This window comes from Tympanuchus pallidicinctus, unplaced genomic scaffold (genome assembly GCF_026119805.1).
Source record: "Tympanuchus pallidicinctus isolate F22 unplaced genomic scaffold, pur_lepc_1.0 scaffold12, whole genome shotgun sequence".
NCBI lineage: Eukaryota > Metazoa > Chordata > Aves > Galliformes > Phasianidae > Tympanuchus > Tympanuchus pallidicinctus.
The window spans coordinates 5,403,495-5,411,705 of record NW_026294637.1 but is presented as its reverse complement, the minus strand read 5'-3'; the positions used below and the strand labels follow the sequence as shown (position 1 = coordinate 5,411,705).

The window sequence follows — 8,211 nt, the reverse complement described above, 5'->3', positions numbered from 1 at the left end:
TGCCCATAGCCTGCTCTGAGCTGAGGAATTTGAAATCAATAGACGCTGAACTTATATTCTGAAGTCAGATTTTCTGGCGATTATTTCTTTGAGGATAACGGCAAGTGGCTTGTTCCCCATGTGAGCTCACTCTCAGCTCTTCTCCTGCTGCTCTTGGGATATACAAATATGTACTGTAGGTGGTGCAAATACACTAGACCATGTTCAATACATTCTTATGAATAATAAAAGTTTATTCCCCTTACACTGTTCCTAACTCCCCAAGCTTCCTTGCATTTCCCTGCTCTCTTTGCAGATGAGGCTTTCAGCTCCTGCTCAGTGCTCAGCCAGCTTGGCAGTGCTGTAGTACCAGTGGTCCAGGTGAGCTGGCAATGCACCTCTCTTTCCCAGGGTCCTGTTCAGTGTGGCTTTTTCCCCGAATGTTCCCAGATCCTGTTGTTTGGTCTCATTCCTGCTTGCACATGTTCTCTGAACCTGGTTGTTTGCATAACCAGAAGCATATTTCCTGACTGGCGTGCAGCCCTGGGGTTTATTAGCTGTAGTCTTAAACGGGTGTGAGTTGGTGCTTGGAGCTGTACTCGTGCTTTGTGTGTTCTGCTGCTCCGGTGAGTTTAGCTCCTAGTCTCACTCAGGGTTTTCAACCTGATTTAATTGTTCTGTTCTATTCCTGGTCCCAAATATTGCTGCATGTGGAACTTAAGCAGATATGATTCCCACAGAAATGGCCATGTTCCAGCATGGATGGTGAACCAAGCACACCTGCCAAAAATGCAGAGCTACTGAGAAAATGACCTGTGCCAATGGCTTTAGGCTCTCATGCAGGTGATGCTCCAAATGGGTTTCTACTTATCTTTCTTGAGTGTTTTTTTGATTATGAAAGGCAGGAGGTTTAGTGGTAAAGACAGCAAAAACAAGCAGGGAGCACTAATTAGCATACAGTAACAAATACTCTGTTCATAATTAGTTATAAAGCAATTCCTTTTGGAGATAAGAGAAGAATCTGAGCTTTCCCTTCCATAACAGCAGACTTTCTGTGGAGCTCAGATGCTACGATCACCTAAAGGGCAGACTAATCCACACTGGAAATAGGACACATCCAGCTGTCACTTTTACATGCAGTGTAATCCATGGTCTCCTACAGCCCAAAGAAATTAATGTGCTGTAGCAAGACTATGACGTGCTGTTTGCCCATCAGTGAGATGCAAAGGAAGAGTGGGGGGAAATATTTCAGTGGGAGGACAAGGAGGTGCTCCCATTAAGTCTGTCTCATATTGCCAACACTGAGGAGAAATTTCTTGATTTTGTTTTATAACTTCACTAAATCACGTAGGAACATCAGGCTTTGAATAAAGAAAAGCACGGAGGAAGAGAATGACTCAAAGGGTGATCTGTCTTACTGAAAGCAGAGTTAAGCTCTGTGCACATACTGTTCCTCAGACTGTTTTCCCACCTTGTAAGGTTTATCCTTGAAGTCACAACTCACTCATGGCTACGGGGGAAGCGAACTTTGTAGTCTGCACAGGATGTTTGTAGCATTTCTGGAGGGATAAAAATAACTTTCCCAGTTTTAATTAGTCATTTTAATGATAATTTTGGGTCTGTGTAATGACGTTTGGCAGATTCCCAGAGATGTTGTCTGTTGAACTACCTGTGCTATAAACAGTATTGTCAATCTGTGATGCTGCTACATCAGCTGGGAGATGTGATGGATTGGAAAAGAAGCAGCATTTTCCTTCCCATTGTTTGTGAAATTCAGTGTGTGCAGCTTCACTTTTAAATTGCTTGATTCCTTGTACGTGGCATTTCCTAGCTGTTGAGGTTCCAGGAAATACCTATTAATATTGAAATGCAATCTTGCAACTCCCATTCCTTCTTATTAATGGGAAAACTGCACTCCTAGGTTTAATTTCTCTGTAAAAACTGTACTACACAATTTGACATCTGAATTTTCCCTTTCTTACAAGTGAAAAAGAGGGGGATTGAAGGGAGAAGGAGTAAGTGGCTATTTGGATAGGCCACAGATCACTCTGTTGGCATTAAGAATGTTTATGCTGTATCAGATGTTCTCAGCATTCCACTCTTTAAAGAAATCTATGTATAATACTGTGCAAAATATTCCTAAGGGCAAATGGAGTGTTCCATGCTGGTCTGTTGTTTTGCCACACGCTATGAACCAAAATTGGGAAGTATTTTATACTTGCACTTCTCAGACAAACACTTCTCTTCAGACAAATTAAAACAATATCTAAACTTCAGAAAGGAATTTGACTTCAGGTGGGAAGCGACTTGCTCTGTCAGATTCCACATCTGACCTAGCTGCTGCTTTCCTATTGTTTAAGAGCTAGGGCAAGAGCAATAATTGCGGTGGAGGTGTGATTTTGAGAAACCATAATGGTACCATGGGACTTGAAGTGTCATCAGTGGGTTCTCTGTGTATGGCTGCTGGAAAACATTGCTGCTCCCCGGGTTATCCACGTCACATCTTCCTGCTGGAAGTGGCCACCTCAGAAGCCCTGGTAGGGACATTCCCATGTTGGGTGAGTGTGGGGAGAGGCAAAGGGCAGGGAGAAGGCAGAGTTCCCTTCTGCTGTCACCGATGTTAAAGATACCATCATCAACACCAATTTAATCTGTTAGTTTTCTGAGGTGCTGTATTCTATAGTTTGTAGTTTCTTGTGAAATAGAACTATAATGGTCCTAAAGCACTGGAAGAGTTTTTGTGGCTTCTGGGCTAGTAAGACTTGCAGATATCCCTCTGGACTCATCAATTGTCATAGGTTTGCCTGTAACTCCAAGATGGAACACCATCTATTTACTTTCCTAAATTAAATTTTAAGTTGTTTACTGGTAGGGGGAGAAGAACTTAGGCAGAAAACAAATATGTGCTTCCTTTTCCCAATATATATCCCTCTTGTTCTCATAGTCCCTATCTGACTTTCTACGTTACTTGTGTGTTTTAAAGATGAGAGTCTGGAAGGATTCCCAGTTTGCTTCATTTGAACACCACTGTAATTACCATTTCAGTCCTGGCTTTCAGCAGAATTGAGCGTCTCATCTCTTGGAAAGGAACATACACAGGAAAGCAAACAAAAGTACTTACCAGCTGATGCTGGGGTGAATTGCACTATTAGAAGTTCAAGGATACTGAGAATAGTATTTGGTATTTATGTGGCTGCTTGGCATGTGACCTTTTATAAATATATATATATATATATATATATATTTATATTTATATATGTTTGTGTAGCTTGATGAAGAAGCTTGGTTTCTCAAATCTTTCTTGATCCCTCCACATAAACTTCTTGTTTCCTCTTAGCAAATGGTCTGAGTTGGTTCCTGTCTTTCTGGACTCTGCAAAATAGTTCTCTTTTTACAAAACATAAGCAGAGACAGCACATAGTGAAGGCTCGCTCCCAGAAATGCCGTGACAGTGTGATTCCAATACTGAGATGTACGGCTTGCTTTCCTGCTGCCAGCTCTTGATTCCCACTAGTAGACATTTCTGTCTCTTATCTATCCCTTCTGTTCTCCCCTCTGTCACCCAGCGAATAGCTTCAGACATTGTATGCCGAGGATTCAGAGAAAGCTTTGGTCTCATCCTGTTGTTCTAGCTTGGTTGTGTCACAACTTCCTTCATGAACCACTAGGTCAATTTGCAACATGGAAGCGCTGGCTGTGCTGAAAGAAAGCTTTAAAAGTTAGTGTGGGTGAATACTTTTTTCTCCAGAACTGTGAAGATCTGAGTCCCTGATGTCTACTGAACTGGACAGGCAACAGAGTCCCCTTCAGTTGTCTCCAGGATTTATCCTCCAAGAGTGTGACTTCTACTGAGTTGCACTGTAGGGAGTTCATTAAATTTGTAAAGCAAACAGTGCCATCTTATGCTTGTAGTACTGTGATGAAATTTGTGTAGTCTGTCCTTTCTACATTCACAGAGGGCATGGTGAACTTGCTGAAGAAGGAACACAGGTTTTGTGAGGGTATTACTTGCAAATGTCTCTTATCAAATCTGAATAGGTTGAGGTACCTACAAAAGCTCAGAGGAGTTAAGCAGCAAGTGTTTTCCTACAGTGAGAAAAATTGTGAATTTGGCTTTGTTCTCTTTCAGATATTAATCATTTCCATCAACTTAAGATTCATCAAGGAAGTGAATGACGAGGTGCCTAAATAATGCACAGCCATGGAACATCTTGCCATGTGATTTATGGAAATGCTGTAATAATGCATGTATTATGCTAAGCATTAGAAAGCCCTTTCAAGCACCCACACTCAGCAGCCTGTGCTTCTCTTCCTGTTTTCTTCTGCTCCATGTATTTTTCTTTGCTTCAGACATCCTGGATGGTAAATGTACAGGCATAAAAAAATATATATATATCTTACAGTAATTAATTCTGTCCTATAATATTTGACTTGTATCCCTGCTCAAAGAATAGCATGATTTCATTCCCAGCTTATTGATGCTCGCGTATCTCTTATCAGAAGCGCTGGAGTTGGATGTATGAAGCACCTGGCTGTCATTTCTGGCTGTTACCTAGAAACATCACTCAATTTCCAGTGCTCTCTCTCCCCTTTTACCCACTGAGTCCTTAGGTAAACTGTTTACATTAAAAACCTTAACAGTAATCTGCTGGGTTTATCAGGATGGGTGGAGCGGAAGCAAGCATGAAATACTTATTAATAAAATGTATGCTTATTTTATGTCAGCCTCAAACTGCTTGACACAAGAATCAGGCATTCTTTAAGGCTGCAGTACTATAAATTTCTCATCTGGCACTTTGGTTTATAGGGGCTGAGTGGCTGTGGTGATCCTCTATAAACAATGCAGACATTTGGAAGATGAATTTTAATGAGTACTCTCAAAGCTAAGTGCTCACCTCTCTCTTTTACACCTCAAATTTGCCCATTTTTTATTCTTACATCAGAGGGGTGGCTTGTTTTTTTAAAATTGTCTACAGTCAGGGTGGATTCTGTCAAACCCAGAGGAAAGGGAATGTAGCACAACACACAGAGATGGGGTTCTCACCTGGCCTTGCTTAAGTGAAGCTTTAAGCTCTCAGCCAAAACACCTGGACTTCTTTAGAGGTGGGATTAGCATTTTGCACTGAGGAATTGTTTCATTTACTTCTGCCTATGCAGGAGACTTCTGTATTTCTGTCTGCAAAATTTCAACCTTGTTCTAGGAAAGGCTCCAAAGTAAATTGGAGCAGCTTCAGGGGCTGTTTGAAATCATAGCAGCTGAGGCTGCCCCAGCACCTTCATGCTCCTCCACCCTGTGCCTCTTGCACCACCGCTTTGCAATAAACTCAGATCTTCACCTTCCCAGAGAAAACTCTGCTCTGCGTCACTGGTAGGTTTTCCTAGGCTAGGAAATATATAAGCAGGAATAATAAAATAAGCAGGAATGAGAGAATGAGAGCCTGCTGGCTTTGCTGGGAAATGGGCATTTACCAGTTATTGTAACTCAGCGTTACTGTTTATGCTCTGAGGTGTGTAGACTGATGAAATAGGAATGTAGCTGGAATAACTGCTCCTGGGAATTGTGCCCATGGATGCAAAGTTAACCATTCCTAAAGCTGCTGAGGACAATTTCCCCAAACTTCCAGCACTGTGCAATTAATCAGACGCCTTCTCTGGGGTTTCCACTTTCCTCAGCTCTAATAAACACTAGTTCCTGCCAGAGGCAGCACAGAGAAATTGATGGATTGATGAAATGATCCAGTTCCAGCAAATCTATAGCTGTAAAAATAGCTAGTTATTCTTATCATTTCCTTGTTCTGATACAATTTCCTGCCCTCCCACCAAGCTGCCTTGAAGATTGCCTGGATGACAGGTCTGCTTTGAAGACAGTTATACCCTCTGCAAAGCAATGTACCTCTTCTCTTAGAAATAGCTGTGTTGAAGAGCAGTGACTGGGAGCAGGGTGAGAAGCTGAGCTGATGTCAACAGCCTTTGATCACATTTGGCATGTATCTAGGGTGGGTAGTGCTTGTTCTCAACATTTGTGGTTGTATTGCACTGAAGCATAGGAGATGTTCTTTGCTTGAAGAGTTTTACTGTGCCTTCTATAGATGTAGTGATCTGCAGACTGCTTGGAACAGCTCAGAACAGGGACGCGGGGACCACAGCAGCAAGCCATTCCTAGCTCTATATACCAGCTAGTTTGGGTATGTCTCTGCTCAGCAATGGAGGAAGTTGCATGAGTTTAACAGGATTCTGGTAGTGTTGTGTGTGGTTTTTTTTTTTTCTTTTTTTTTTTTCCAAAAATGGATTAATGAGAGATTGAAACTGCAACCCTGCTGATGGATCTGAGAGCAGTGATGTCTAGCATGTAGCGGTGGTGAGCAGATGGAGTTGGTTACCCCTTTGGCATGTACAGCTGTCCTTGGTGTAGGAGGCATGATGGCCTTTAGTACAACCATAAAGACCTTTTGGGATCTGTGTGCTACTAGGTGGCTTGGACAGTTGGCCTTTAAAAACCGGTCGCCATCATCAAACCTCGTTAATTTTAGAAGAGCTCAGTTTTAGTCATCCCTAGGTTTTAGATATGGAGAAATGACTGAAATGAAAAGACTAAACTGTGCATGGGTTGGTGTTATTCAAAAGTCTGTTTGCTCATGGGAAATCACTTGGAGAGCCTTGTTTGGTAGTACCCTAAGTGGGCTTGGGCTTATGTCTGCACTGAAATACTTGTTCTCATCCAGCACCCTTAAAATTGTGCAGTGCGTTCAACACCTACAAGTGTCTGCAAGACTAATATCCTTCAGTCAACAATTCTAGTGAGTCTGATCAGTCATTTCCAGGAGATTGTTTAATAAATATGGATAGAGTCTGCTATGCTTCTAGTTTTAGAGTCTGGATTTAGATACCTTCATCATAGTACCATGACACCTTATTAGGTGGTGATAAATGCTGTAATAGAAGAGATATTCATTCATGTCTTCATGTCAGTTTTGAAGGATGAACAGCTTGTTTTCTAGCTATTAAATACAAATAAATACAGCTGAAGTCTCTCGTGTTAAAACTTTGGCTGTGTGCAAGTTTTCCTTCCTTCACCTACTGCAGTTCAAAATTTATGACCAAATGCCAATTCCCACAGAGGCAGTTCAAGGCAGGGATGTGCTGTACTGAACATGCACTTCTCTGAAAGTAACCATAATGGAAAATACTTGGTACAATCTGGTGCAGAATACAGCATTTAAATTCACTTCCCCATTCCCTAGTTCCAGAACTTGTCTCGAGCACAGTGTATTACTCTTCTGGTTTACTTTTCCTTGTCCTTTCCACAAGGATCAATTGGACAGAGGAGATAATGTACATCAAGAATCTGCTTTTAATACTCTTTTTTTTTTTCTGCTCTGTAGATGTGGGGAGAGGAAGAGGCTTTTCAGAAGAAATGCTACAAAATTCTGAATAGCCATATTCTTCAATTTGCCAGCCCTGTATTTCTTGTTTGCACTGCTTGTAGTCTCTATAGCTTGTGCTTTGTGTTGGCGGACTTCTTCAGACATAAGAACATAAGGAAATGAATATATGTTTAAAAAAAAAAAAAAAAAAAGGCTGAAAAGAGCAAATATCTTCGGGCTTCAGTAGATGTGTTCAAACCATCTGCTGTTCATGTTTATCAGTGCTGAAGGTTGCAGTCAAAGTCAATTTGGTGATTAAATAAACTTTAGGCTAGAGATTGCTATGGGGTAAAACAATCTTTATATGTTACTGACCAGTGCCTTTGGTGTTCTGTTGCTGCCACAACACAATTGATGATGTGTCAGTTGTAAGTTTTAACCTGTAGCTACCCTTAGGTTTAATGTTTAAAGCTGATAATAAGGTATGAACAAGGCAGTTTAGTTGGCATCAAAGCAAAAGTGGGTTCAATATGAGAGATGCAAACTTGTGTCAGAAGCACTCAGAGCTCAGCAGGAGCTGAGACCACCTTCATCCTTTCATGGCAAGATCTCTGTGCTTTTTGAAACACCTATTGAATCTTAAAAAAAGGGAAAGAAGCAGTGGGGTTGCTGATCTTCACTGACTTCTAGAACCAAATACTTATTGCAACTCTGGAAATAACACTGAGCTGAGAGCTGAAAACTTCATGGGCTCCATTTTCCTAGAACAAGGAGTACCAACAGAACAGCCAAACCAAAATATGTCACTTATCTTTTCCTTCCTTCCCAAATACTTTGTTACTGAAAGAATCAATATTATATTCTATTC

At 41.2% G+C, this 8,211-nt stretch overlaps 1 protein-coding gene across 4 annotated transcripts in view; it reads left to right on the top strand.

Annotated features, from left to right (window-relative positions):
- Positions 1-340: 340 nt before the first annotated feature.
- Positions 341-8,211, top strand: part of MCTP2 (multiple C2 and transmembrane domain containing 2) — a 126,805-nt gene continuing 118,934 nt past the window's right edge. For 3 of the 4 annotated variants that reach the window (XR_008203869.1, XR_008203871.1, XR_008203870.1), the window contains exon 1: positions 341-360. The gene's annotated coding sequence lies outside the window, so the exon portion shown is untranslated. The remainder of the gene's footprint in view (positions 361-8,211) is intronic. The other variant, XM_052672327.1, reaches the window with a different exon arrangement.